General features: G+C 53.8%; 1 protein-coding gene across 2 annotated transcripts in view; it reads right to left on the bottom strand.

The window, feature by feature from the left end:
- The window catches only part of PIK3CD (phosphatidylinositol-4,5-bisphosphate 3-kinase catalytic subunit delta), a 49,497-nt gene extending 40,767 nt beyond the window's left edge, over positions 1-8,730 (bottom strand). For both annotated transcript variants that reach the window (XM_032394031.1, XM_032394021.1), the window contains exon 1: positions 8,666-8,730. The gene's annotated coding sequence lies outside the window, so the exon portion shown is untranslated. The remainder of the gene's footprint in view (positions 1-8,665) is intronic.
- Between the last annotated feature and the right edge of the window lie 4,336 nt (positions 8,731-13,066).

Below are 13,066 nucleotides of genomic sequence, written 5' to 3' on the forward strand. Positions count from 1 at the left end.
TGGATGGCAGACCTCACGGGCAAACTGCTCTTGCCTGCCAGTCCAGGCCAGGTGGGCTAGTCCAGGGGCTGCTCCTCTCACCCCCTCCCTTCTGCTCTGAAGGAAGAAAAGGCCCAGAAAGATCTCACCCCCTCAGCCCTCCGCTCTTATTCCCCAAACTCCTTTAGACCCTGAAGGGTTAGAAAAAGCTGGAAAAAAATAAACGTTGGGCTTTGACACATCTGAGAGAAGCAGGCTGATAACAAAGGACAAAGCCATTCCGACTTTTAGGTATAAAACAGTGGTATTTGTTGCCACATGCTCTGTGCCTTTCATACGGGTCAGCCCCAGGAGGGTCAGATGAAATGATGGGTGGATAGACTTTACGACGCAAGCAAACCCCAACAATCAGTGACCCCTGTCATTAAAAACCCACTCGCTCCCATAACGTGGGCTGCAAGGATTCATTCATCCAGTGGCAAAAATAGTGATTTTTGGAGAGCCCGCGACCTTTGACAGGTTTTTCCTTATTTCTAATCTTTTCGATAATCAAATAAAAGAAGTACTTGTTCCCGATTTTCAGAAAAAAACCTGGAGGCTCAGAGAGGGAAAATAACTTGCAAGGTCATCCACGTGTCAAGCGTCAAAGCTAAGACCTGGACTTCCATCGAATTCTAAAGTTCTGGCTTTTGACACTAACATTAAGCTTTCTTTCCACTCGTTCTTGAAACACTGTGCCTTGTGCTGTGCTTCCCACCAGAAATAGGAAGCCACACATACCTTCAGAAACTACCACATGGTCAACGTGCTGCTGCATTTAATTCAAAAAAAGACCACAGCTCCTCACGGCTTTCCGAATGATGGCAGACGGGCCGTATTACTCAAATATTCGCCACACCACCCAATAGGGAACGAAGATTCAGGACCTGGGGATTCCGGCGCCCAGACCCAGGAACCACCAGAAACAGGAGGTATGGTCTTGCTTGTCCTTTCCTTGGCTCTGAACACAGAGACAGGTGACGGGGAAAGTTGACGGTTTTCAGTGTTTTACCCCCTAAGAGAAAACTTCTTGAGAAAAGGTTATTTGAGACCCAGATCCCGGTTTCATTAACTTCCTCCTCAGACCCAGGTGGGCAGCAGAGGAGAATGCATGCACTCAGCGCGCCCCAGCACTGTCTGCTCCCCTGGCATCCCCCTCACTTGGGGCTCCCTGAGGTCTACCGGAGAGTGGCCCCCACCTTCCTCTACGGGGCTGCAAAAGCAGGTTTCAAGGGCAGCAACCCAAGCTGGTGCCAAAGCCCAGGGGTCCTGCCTTTGAAGTGCCTGCCTCAGTTTCCCAAACTGTTTGATGGAGCATCTGGAGGTCAGCTGTGGAACAGCCACCAAAATGAGCTCTGGACTCGACCATCTAGTGAGTCTTTATCTGCCACTTGCACACGACAGAGACTGCGGAACTGCAGGGGGACAGGGTCCTGGAGAAACAGCCCTGTCGGGGGTTCAGGATTCTGGGCAGCCCGTCACGGCTCTTCTCATCTCCCGGGAGGTAAGCATCACGTGGCACAGGCTCATCCGCTTGCCTTAGGGAGGCTCACACCCAAATCCAGCCAGACAGCCAAGGACACTGTCCATTTCACCGGAGGGCGGCTGTCGGCTTCTTTCTGGGACTGTCTGTGTTTAGAGCAGGAAACTGATCCCTGTGTTTAACCTAAATCCCTTTGGCGTAAGTGTGTACCGTCTGCCCTAGTGGAAACAAGATGAATCTTGAGGGTGAGTGGAGACTAGTTAACTTAAATTAGAATAATGGTAAGGACAGTAACAGCTAATATTTCCTGACTGTCAACTACGGGCCAGCCAATGTTCATTATCTAATTTGATCTCATTTAATCCTTGAGACAACCCGACAAACAGGTCGAATTAGCTTCATTTTACAGAGGAGGAAGCCAAGGATCAGAGAAGGTAAATAATCTACTCAAGGTCACACAGCTGGCAAGTGGCGAAGCTAAGGTTTTGAATCTGAATCCATCCGATTCCAGAGTTCAAGGGTTTAAACCACTGCATTACACTGCAGCAAACCTCATGTTAAACACACAGCTAGAGCCAAGAAGAAAGCTATTTAACCTCATTAGCAATAAAAGAAACACATTTAAGATGATTACCTTTGGAGCCTATGAGTAAAACATTTTTTCCCAATATTATTTAATACTAGTGAACGTGTCATGAAACTATTATGTATCACTGGGATAAACTGGTCCAGTCTTCCTAAATCGAAAACCATTTAGCAGGAAGAGCCATCAAAATGTTCAATGCCGGGGCGCCTGGGTGGCTCAGTCGTTAAGCGTCTGCCTTCGGCTCAGGTCATGATCCCAGGGTCCTGGGATCGAGCCCCGCATCGGGCTCCCTGCTCAGGGGGAAGCCTGCTTCTCCCTCTCCCACTCCCCCTGTTTGTGTTCCCTCTCTCACTGTGTCTCTCTCTGTCAAATAAATAAATAAAATCTTAAAAAAAAAAAAAATGTTCAATGCCTTTGATGCAATGATTCTTTTTTTTTTTTTCAAAATTTATTTATTTGAGAGAGAGAGTGCGTGCGCACTTGCGTGCACAACCGGAAGGGGCAGAGGGAGAGTCTCAAGCAGACTCCACGCTCAGCCTGGAGCCCGACGTGGGGCTCGATCCCATGACTCTGAGATCATGATCTGAGGCAAAACCAAGAGTTGGACGCGTAGCCAACTGAGCCACCCAGGCGCTCCTGATAGAATAATTCTCGAATATGGGCAAATGTCAATGACGGGATTTTGAGTCTCGTGGGCACGTGTGTGTGTGTGTGGCTGGAAGCAACATAAACGTCCCACAATGGAAGATGCTTGATAAAACGATGGTGTCCCTTAGGACACTTACAATACCACTGGGAAGGATGGCTTGGTTGCAAAGCAAAGAGGAAAAATGCCAACAAGCCGACATCGTGAAGGAAGCAAACTACAGAAGCACATGCCTTGCTCGTCAAAAAATTAAGCATAGGATTACCAACAACCCAGCAATTCCCCTTCTGGACCATGTACCCAAAAGAATTCAAAGCAAGGACGTGAACAGATATTTGTACACCCGTGTTCATAGCAGCGTTATTCCTAGTAGGCAAAAGACAGAAGCAGCCCAAGTGTCCGTGGACCGATGAATGGATAAACAAACCGTGGCATCTACACCCAATGGAACCTTATGCAGTTTTAAAAAGGAAGCACATTTTCACACAGGCCACAACATGGATGAACCTTGAGGACATTACGCAAAGTGAAATAAGCCGGTCACACAAGGACAGACGTTGTATGCTTCCACTAATAAGGCACAGAGAGCAGAATTCGGAGGGACAGAAAGTAGAATGGTGGTTGCTGGCCGGTGGCGGGGGGGGGGGGGGGGGGGGGCGGGAAGAATGGCTCCTTATTGCTTCATGGGGACAGAGTTTCAATTTTGCAAGATGAGAAAGTTCTGGAGATGGCGGTGCTGCTTGCAGGACAGTGTGAATGTACCAAATGCCACCGAACTGTACACGGTCAAGATGGCAAAATTTTTCGTGTATATTTTACAACTGAGACACAAAAATATAAAAACTCACCTGCTTATGAGGTCCAACTGTATTAAAAGTGCACCCCCCCCCCAAAAAAAGGGAAAAGATAGTCCAATTGGCAGTGGCTGCATTGGGGACAGCGGGATCATGACACTCACGGGCCACCCGCTGTACCCCAGCTCCTTACAGGCATTGCTTGTTCCACCATGGGGCTCTGTGCCTGGCCCTAGACATGTGACAACATACGAAATCTTACAGGCTGGTGATATTACTATACCCATGTTACCCCCGGGGATTCTGAGGTTCAGGAGGGTTAAGTAATTTGCCACAGGTCACTCAGCAGATAAAACGAGGTTGAGATTAAAACCCAGTCTGGCTGGCTCCAAAGATAATGCTTCTTCTTCCATGCAGAGATCCCTCCACCACCTCTGTGCCCCGTCCCACCCCACCATACTTAAGTGACTTTTCAAAATTTCAATAACAGGGCTATGACCTTGCTTCCCTGTTGATAAGAAAAGACTTCTCCCAGATTTCACAACCAAAGCAAAGAGCGGCAATGCACACACACACCCCTCTCCTGTCCCGGGGGGGGGAGGCTGGGGGAGGGGGAGAGGAGGCAGGAGAGCGGCCCTGCCCTCCAGAGAGCCCTGGAGCACTCCTTAATTGCACCCCCAGGTCCGGGGAGCTCCGGATCCCTCTCAGTACCACCAGCTCCATCCCACAGCAGACACAGCAGCAAAACCAGCCCTGCCCCCACCTCTCCTGGTTGGGGGCGGGGGCTGCTCAACAGAGGAAACTCCAAAATGAGAAGTGCTGTGTGGCCCCAAACAGAGGGTGGGGGAGCCCTGGCTGGGAGAGGCCCTGAGCAGCGAAGGAGCTGTTCTTGAAGGGAAGGGGGAAGGTCAGGAGAGAGACCGAGACCGGAGGACTGCCTGGAGGCAGGGGCAATTCTCTGCAGGTGCAGAACTTAGCCTGCGGGCAACTTCTCCAAGCTTGGGACTTGTCTTTTCTGCTCTTGGGACCCTGGGGAGGGGGACTGCCATTGGCAGAGCCACTACTAAGGTGGCTACCAGTTCACAAAGCTGGGAAAGGGAAGCTGGAGATAGGAGAGGAAGGGTAGAGACTGGGAAGCAGTAGCCCAGGGCCCAGACGCAGGGGACGGCTGGTTCCCTGCAAAGATAACTGTGTTCAACACCTTCCCGGGAGATACTGAAAGAAACGTGCTCCTGTCCACCTGCCGAGGGCTGAATGGTGGCCCCAAAAGGATGTGTCCATGTTTCAACCCTAGGAACCTGGGGATTATTTGGGAAAATCACTATCCAGAGAAAGAGTCGCTGCAGATGTAATTAAGTTAAGGATGGGCCCTAAATCCAATGACAAGTGTCCTTTAAGAGACAGCAGAAAGACACAGACACAGAGGAAAAGGCCAAGTGAAGAGGGAGCAGAGAGTGGGGTGGCGTGGCCACAAGTCAAGGACAGCCCGGAGCCACCTCGAGCTGGGAGAGGCAAGAAGGAGTCTTCCTTAGGCCCCTGGAGGGAAGTAAGGCCTTGTTGACACCTTGACTCAGAACTTCTGAGCTCCAGAACCACGAGAGAATACACTTCTGCTGCTTGAAGCCACAGAATTTGTGGTAATTTGTTACAGCGGCCCCAGGAAACAGATATAGCATCATTCCAGGACATAAATCTGACCCAGGCAGCTTGCTCCCTTTCTGTGGCTTCCCTCTCCCCTCCCCCCACTCTCCTGGTATTTTCTCTAAGTGGAAAGCATTTTCCCCAAAGTGAGTGAAACAGAAGCGAACTGAAATACCACTTTAGAAATGCCACTCCCATTCCTCCGATCACTCTCCCTCTCGGCCCAGAAAGTAGGCGGCCTTGAGAAGCACCCTTTTCTAGAAGTCCTGACCCCCCCTTATCCAAGGGAGACAGGTTATCACCTCTGGGGAAGGAGTGGGTGGGGGGTGGTTCTCACAGGCCAGGGCAGCTGGAACCTTCACTGCGCCGACCTCAGGCCCCGCGGACTGTGCGGGCCCCCAGGGAGGGGAGAGTGGGCCACCGTGTGGGTCTGCAAGGAAGGAGTGGGGAGGGAGGTTCCCGGGGTTTTAAATTTTTTTTTCCATCTTGAAACTGGCAGAATTTCTGATATGATTGCGGGGGATTTCCACCAACCAAATTAAAGAAAATTCAGTTTTAGCATTAGCTGCAAGGAGAGAGAGGAGGAGTTTTGCAAGCCTTGCCATTTATGAAACACTGGCCGTGGCACAGAGGAGAATGTCTTCCTCCCTTCCTGACAAGTCAGGCTCCTGCCGTCCTGCAGCTGGTGGTCAATGACTACATGCCTCCGCCATCAGACAGGGCAGCACCAACCCCCCATCCTCCTGGAGCACTTCCCTCTGGACCTGCCCCTCCAACAGCTTTGCTGGGAAACATGTTTGTCCCCTGGGGAGTGGCTGAAAGAGCTTTTCTAAGGTCCCACGGTAAAGAAACGTTTGGTGGGGCCCCACGCCCCATCACCAGACCCGCAGAAGCATCTGGCCTCTGGGAGGGAGGAGACTGCTCTCTAAACAAAAATCGTTTTGAAAAATAAGCCAGCCAAAGGGGAATTGCTTCATGAGTTGCACATTCACTTCTCCCTTTAACTGTGCAATTGAAGAAAAACAAGGTGAAGCAGGAACTGACCCCTCACACCCCCATTCACACGCCCACAATCTCCCCGGACACAGCAGTACTGGGAGTACAAGCTAACCAGGCCTGAGGCTGGTCTCTAGTTATGTGCGGACTGCCTTCGTCTCATAAGCCCCCTACCCACCCACCCGAGGGCTGGTACCCTCCCCGCCTGCCGGCCTCGTTCCTAGCAGAGCCCCTGTGAGGGAGATCTCAGTAAACATTTGTTAGACGTAGGAAAGCCAGAGAAAAGTCCTAGTGGAAGGGGACCATCTGCGTGGCCAGGAGCGCCCCTGGGGCACATGCCCTAATTCCAGAAACATGTCTATTTGCTGCGTGGCCAGCACTGTTTCTAAACGTGGGCAGAGGAGGTGGGGGGCAGTGGGGCTCCGAAAGAGGTCAGCTTGGATGTCTCAGAACAGGCAAGGGCCAACTAGGTTTCAAGAGATCCGACCCCCCCCCGCCCCATGCCCCTCCCCCCCAGTGTCCTCCACCACTTGTAGGAGTTTGTGAGAGCGGCACAAGAACCACCCTCAGCAAGTGCTGGGCAGTGCTCTCATGAGGCACGATGGACGATGGGATCCTGAAGTTGAGAAATCAAACCACAGCAGGGTGTGGAAACGATAAAGGGTTGGCAAATTCGTGCTCTAGAGAACGGAAGAGAAAGTTCTATTCCCATCTCTTTATATTTGGTGACAGCCTCCTTAATCAGAAGGTTCTTTGTGCCCACTTAATCACCGCAGTCAAACCTGGTGGTTAATAGTAGGGGCGGCTTTTACCGGGTATTACCAAGGTGGGTCCCTTAGAGGCTGCATCTCTGAAGAGACACTCCAAGGGTCCTCGTCCCTACACCAAGAGAACTATTAGGAAATGTTCTCCTTAATCGGCAAACCCCAGCACCTACAGATGATGGAACTGTTCAGCGGGTTCTGGATCAGCTACTTGCAAGAAAAGTTATGTAACTTTTCTGGGCCTTAGTTTCTTACACTGGAGAATGGAGACATCAGTCAGCTCCTACGACTGCTTAACTGAACAACGCATGTAAAAACGATTGATTCTTTGTGAGGGGGGCGGGAAGAGTCCCAGGAGTACCGTTCACTTGACCAGAACAGCAAGGCCCTGCCAGGCGCTCCAGCGCCGCCCTCTCTCCTGGAAGGGAGCAGTGGGATGAATCCTCAGTTTCAGGGTCCCTTTGGAGCGGCGAACTTTACCCCCGAAGCCCCTGAAAGAGGACCCCCCCACACACACACACCGAGGGCACACCTGCCCCACATACGGGCGCGACATTGCAGCACGTTTCTGCCCGGCGGGCGGCGCGCAGTGGGGCTTCTGCAGGAGCCCAGGTGAAGCCGCCCCACTGCATAATCTGCTGGGGTTCTAGACCTTCAGCTCTCTCCTTCCAGGGGATCTGAACCAAGTGAAAGCTCCTCGGTCATTCGAGGGCTCCCGAGCGCTCCATCTGCAAACTGGGCAGATCCCAAGGGTGCCGCGGGACCACTTGGTACGTGGACCGCCAGCCCGGGCAGCCCCGGGCGCCCGACCCCAGCCTCGGAAATCCCATCCCCACCTCGTCCCCTCCGGGAGCGCGCTTTTCGGGGCCTCGCATTAGTCCTTTTCCTGGCTCTCTGGACCCCCATCTCCCCACCCGGGCAGAGCACCGCCCGCTACGTGCTCCCGCATCCTGGTCCCCACCAAAGGTCTCCCTGCTCCCCTCTCCCAGATTTCAAGGAAGGTGCAGAGAAGGAAGCCTAAATAAAAACAGGAAACCCGATTTAAAAAAAGAAGCCTCATTCTGGCTGAATTACGGGTAAGAGTATTAAAAAGAAGGGGGGGAAAAAAAGTCCGGAAATGCAAAGCTGGAGGCGGTTTTGCCGCCGTAACCCAGGCTCAGCCGCAGATCCGGGGGCTGGTCTCCGCTGGCGGCTGCAGTAAACACGCGGCAAGCGGTTCCCGAGGCCCCGGGGCCCCCGGGGGGGGGGGCGGAGGGGGCGCCCGGCAGACTCGACTCCGGCGGCTCCCCAGCCCGGTCCCCGCTCGCCGGCGCCGGGGAGGGCGCGCAGGGCCAGGGCTCAGGGGACGGTACGCCGGGCTGCACCGCGCGTGGGAGCGCGGCCGGAGCGCCCCCTGGACCGGCTGGCCAGCGCTCGGGGCAGGGCGCACGCCCCGGGCTCCACGCCCCGCCGCTGGGAGCGCAGCCCGACCGCCGCCGCCGCGCCCGTGAACTCCCCGTCGGGCCCCGCAGGGCGCGCGGTAGCGGCGCAGAGGAGCCGTGCGCGCCCAGGTCCCGGCGGCCACCCCGGGGGGCGCCCCTTGCCGGGCTCTCTCCAGACGCGGGAGGCGCACCCGGCCAGGGCGCACCGCTCGTGGGCACCGGGAGACGCCCGCGAGCCGGTCCCCGAGGTCCCCGAAGCGCCGGGTCCCGGTGCTCTCCCCGACCTCCCCAGACGCAGCCAGAGGCGAGTGCTTACCGTCCCGGCGCGGCTGGCAGGGGCTGGGCGGCTCGGCCCGGCGGCCGCTAGGAGCGAAGGCTCTGGGCGCGAGTGAGCCTCGAGGGAGGGAGGCGGGGCGCGCTGGGGGCGCCCCGCCTGCTGACAGCCCGCACACTCCACTTCCCACTTTGTTTCCTTTTTACTTGCAACAGGAAAAACAACAGGTCCTCCTGCCGCCAGTCTGCGCCCCCCCCCCCCGCCCCCGTCCTCTCCACCCCCCAAATCCGCACCCCGTCTGCGGCTGGAAGGGCATCATCCCAGGTGTCTCTGGAAGCTGCATTTTGCCCTTCTTCAAAACAAGTTTTCTTTTTATACAAAGGAAAACAACCAAATAAAGGTCCTAAAGCCCATAAAACCCCCACGCCTTCCACATTCACACACCAAGAATTTCCACAGTGGTCAGAGAAAGGCTGGAGGGCGGGAGAGGGAGGCGGCGGCCGCAGCTCCAGGCACCCGGGGGGTGCCCCCCAGCGCCAAGAGCGCCGGGGCTGGGCTCCAGGGACGGTCCAAGAGGCCAGGCAGACAGACTGGAGCAAAGTCCCACTGGCTCAGCCCTGGAGGGAAGACGTGGCCTCCACGCTTGGGGGAGTCAAGAGCAAGGAGGGGGTGTGGGAGTAGCCAGATTACAAGAGTGGCTTCAAATCCTTCTGGGGTGTGATGGCGGAAGAGTCGGTCAGTTGCTTAGACTTAAAGGACCCTCTCCAACAGGGCCTGGGAGGTAAAACACCTGTTTGGTCCCCTTGGAGATATGAGGAACCTGAAACTTGGGAAGACTCTTTCTACCCATGCAATACCCTGGCCTCCGGGACCAGCGTGGGCCCAGCTCTGGCTGCAGCAAAGGGAGGAGCAGAAACTTCCGTGTCCTGCCAGGAAAGGGGAGAGCATTGAGGCAAGACCCGTTGGGTAATAAACGCTTCCGGTGTTCTAGGATCTAGGCTGCAGGCTCTGAATTCTCAGCTAGGCATCTTTGGAGGAGCCAGAAGGGACCATATTGTCCCTTTAGGGAAGAATGTTGGGTCTGTCCCCAGGAACGTACCCTAACATCCTTCCCAACAAAACATCCCAGGCTCACAGCCTCACTCCTACCCCAGGCCCGGCTCACTGGTCCTTGGCAGAGGTCTCCAGACCACTCCAGGGTGCCAGAAGAGAAATGGGCACATCAGAGAGAAAATCTGATGGCAGGGTAAGCAGCCTGCCCTGCGGTTTCCGAACACCTGCCCCAGCCCAGCTTTTGCTAGTTTGCAGTTTAAACAATTTACTCCCTGGCTTTCAGAGTTTGGTGTAAGAAGCCGGCAGATGAGGAATGTTTTTGCCTCATTCAGAAGAACGCTTCACTGAATATTTGCTGACAGCCATTCGCATCATGCTCTGTAACATGCGAGACAGGGACCCAAGGCGTGCCAAATGCTCAGATATGCTCCACCTGTTATTATCTCTGATCCCTACAACAATCTCCCAAGGGCAATCTTAGCCCCACTTTACAGATCAGAAAACCGAGGCTCAGGAAAGTTTAATCATTTGGGGGCCACACAGTCTAACTGCTCCTCTGACCGTATCATGCTGCCTATGGCCCAGTTCTAGAAGTTTCACTTTCCTGAAAACCCAGCACATTTCCGTTTTGAGACGGCGCCATAGGATCTCCCTGTGTTGCCCAGGGTGCCAGGAGAAAGAGGCTGACAGTAACACGGGGCTCTACCGTCGCTCTCCCTTGTCTCTCAAGTTCCCGATAGACTCGCCTTCTGCCTTCCTCTCTATGGTTTCTGATCTCTCTTTCTCACTTTATTTTTAACTGTTGTCATGTGTGTTTGGAGGAAGCTACTTCAAGTTCCCTTTGAATTGTAAACAAAATAGACTAGCCATGGTGGAGAATTTATAGCAGTCCTAGAAGAGAAGGAGCATCTTAGCTGCATGGAAGTCAATGCCTCCTGATTGACATGATCTCCTGAAGGGCCAATCCTTCCGCCCCATGTTATGGAAGGGAAGAAAGAGGTCTCGGTTATTAAAGGGGCTGCTGGTCAGTGAAGAGGCTCCGGCCGGCAGAAGGTGCCCTGCAGCCCGGAGGGGCACACACAGCCCTCCAGACCTGTTTCCTTCTGTCCCCTCTCCTGCAAAACTTCCCCTCCAAAAGCCATCCAGCGTGTGCAGCTTCTCGCGGATGCAGTAAGCATCTTTGTTCAGCTTTGAGGGGCTTCAGCACGGACACCCACACATGCCCACAAGCAGGGTTATCTCAGGGCAGCCAGAGCCAACCTCAGAACCCCAGTGCAGGGGTGCAAGCATGTAGAGCCCACCTCCTCAGCCCCTCCACGAAGGACTCTGGGCACCTGTCTGTGTGCCCCGTCCTGGCAGGAAGTCCACTTTGCTGTGGGTCCTTTCCTCCCAAGCAAACATTACCCAGCTCAAACCCTTGCCCTTTTGCCTTGGCCAAGAAACGTGTGGTGAAGCTTCTTGATTAAGAGCACCTTCCCTGGAGCCAAACTCCTCAGCACTGCCTTGCTGTGGAGCTGTGTGACCTCCGGCAAGTGACTTAAAATTGTCTGAGCCTCCACTCCTCATCTGAGAAAACAGGGATGCTGATCATGGCTTTCGGCATTTAGAATTGTTCTTAGAGGGGCGCCTGGGTGGCTCAGTCAGGTTAAGCTGCCTTGGGCTCAGGTCATGATCTCATGACCTTGGGGTCCCAGGACCCGGACGGAGCCCCAAGTCAGGCTCCCAGCTGAGCAGGGAGTTTGCTTCTCCCTCTCCCTCTCCCTCTCCCCCTCCCCTGCTTGTTCTCTCTCTCTCTCAAATAAATAAAATCTTTTAAAAATTGTTCTTAGAATTACCCGAGGTAATAATACATGGAAACTGCTTCTAACGGTACTGACAGAGCGAACCCCCCGAAAAGGTTAGTTCTCGAGCAATCCTAGAGCAGGGTCTCTGTGCTCCGTGGGACTGGATGTTTCTGCTCTAAAACAACATTTCCCCACAACAGGGTGTGACATATGAACACGTTAGTGGACTGGAAACCCGCTCAGCACGTCAAGTTTACAAAAATGGAATAGAATAGAAATGATCAGATTGTATTCCACTTTGGGAGGGAGAATACTATGGCCTGCGGCTTTTGCCCAGTTTATAGGTACGCGTGAGTGTGCATTAAGTCAAGACATAAAATGCATTTCTTTCTTTTTTTTTTTTTTAACCTGTTAATTTGTAGGTTTTTCTTTTCTTTTTTTTATTTAAATTTTTTATTGTTATGTTAATCCCCATACATTACATCATTAGTTTTAGATATAGTTTTCCATGATATAAAATGCATTTCTTACTGCAGGCCCCGGTCCCGCGATGAGACAGCGGCTGCCTGGGGCAACGTCATGGTGGGGATGGTGCAAGGGCGTGAGACCTGGAGAACCAGGCCGAGGTCGGAACTGATTCCTGGAAAGTCTGACTTCTGAGGACACAGGCTCAGAGGAGCCCGGAGAGCTGGCCAGGTGCAGGTGCCCGAGGAAAAGAAGACAGGGGTCCTTGCAGCCCCCGTCCCCAGGCTGTGCCCTCCGGAGAAAGACTCAGAGGTGGATGGACCGTGCCCCTGTGCTTCATTCCGGGTCACAGCTGGACTGAACGGTCCAGAAAGACCCAGATAGTTCAGAGGTGGCCCAGGTGAACCAGGCCCTTATGGGGTCAGGTTTGAATTGCTGGAGATTGAGTTTCTGGGCCCAAGTAAATGGAGGCTCCAAACAGAAGTTGAGTTGTCCTTTTTGTAAAACGCAAACACTCCAAACCCAAGATGCCTGGGTTCCAATCCCAGCCCAAACCCCTACCTGCTGTGCAACCCTGGGGGGATCCCTCTGGCCCTCGGGACCGGGGACTAGGGGAGGGTCCTGCCCCTGGCACCAAGTCAGTGTTCCAGAAACAGCAGTTGGCTTTTAAACATACCTTCTAATGCTCTTCCTAGTCCAGGGTGTGGGGGTGTTGGGGAAAGGGGGTGGTGGGGAGCAGCAGGGTTTGGGGTCATGAGGCTGGATCCAAACTCCTGCCTCCGTACACTGGGGGTGACCCAGGCTTTGCAACACTGACTCATTCAGCCTGCGTGCCTGGTACAGTCGGGGCCCTGGGATACAGCGCCGTCCAAGCCAAAGACCCGCCCTCCCGGGGCTTACACTCCACGAAGAGAAACTATGAAGAATAAAAATAAGATACAGTGTCGTGAAGTAGTAAGCGCTGCAAAGACATAGGAGGTGGGGAGGAGGGGAGAGATGGAGGAGGGATAGTGGGGGTCTACAAAAACACCTGACCAGTCCCCCAAATGGTCAAGGTCATCAGAGACAAGGAAAATTAGAGCAACTGTCAGCCAAGAGGAGCCTAAGGAGGACATGACAAGCGAATGTTATGCAGTGTCCT

Source organism: Phoca vitulina, unplaced genomic scaffold (genome assembly GCF_004348235.1).
Source record: "Phoca vitulina isolate PV1807 unplaced genomic scaffold, GSC_HSeal_1.0 scaffold2, whole genome shotgun sequence".
Taxonomy (NCBI): Eukaryota; Metazoa; Chordata; class Mammalia; order Carnivora; family Phocidae; genus Phoca; species Phoca vitulina.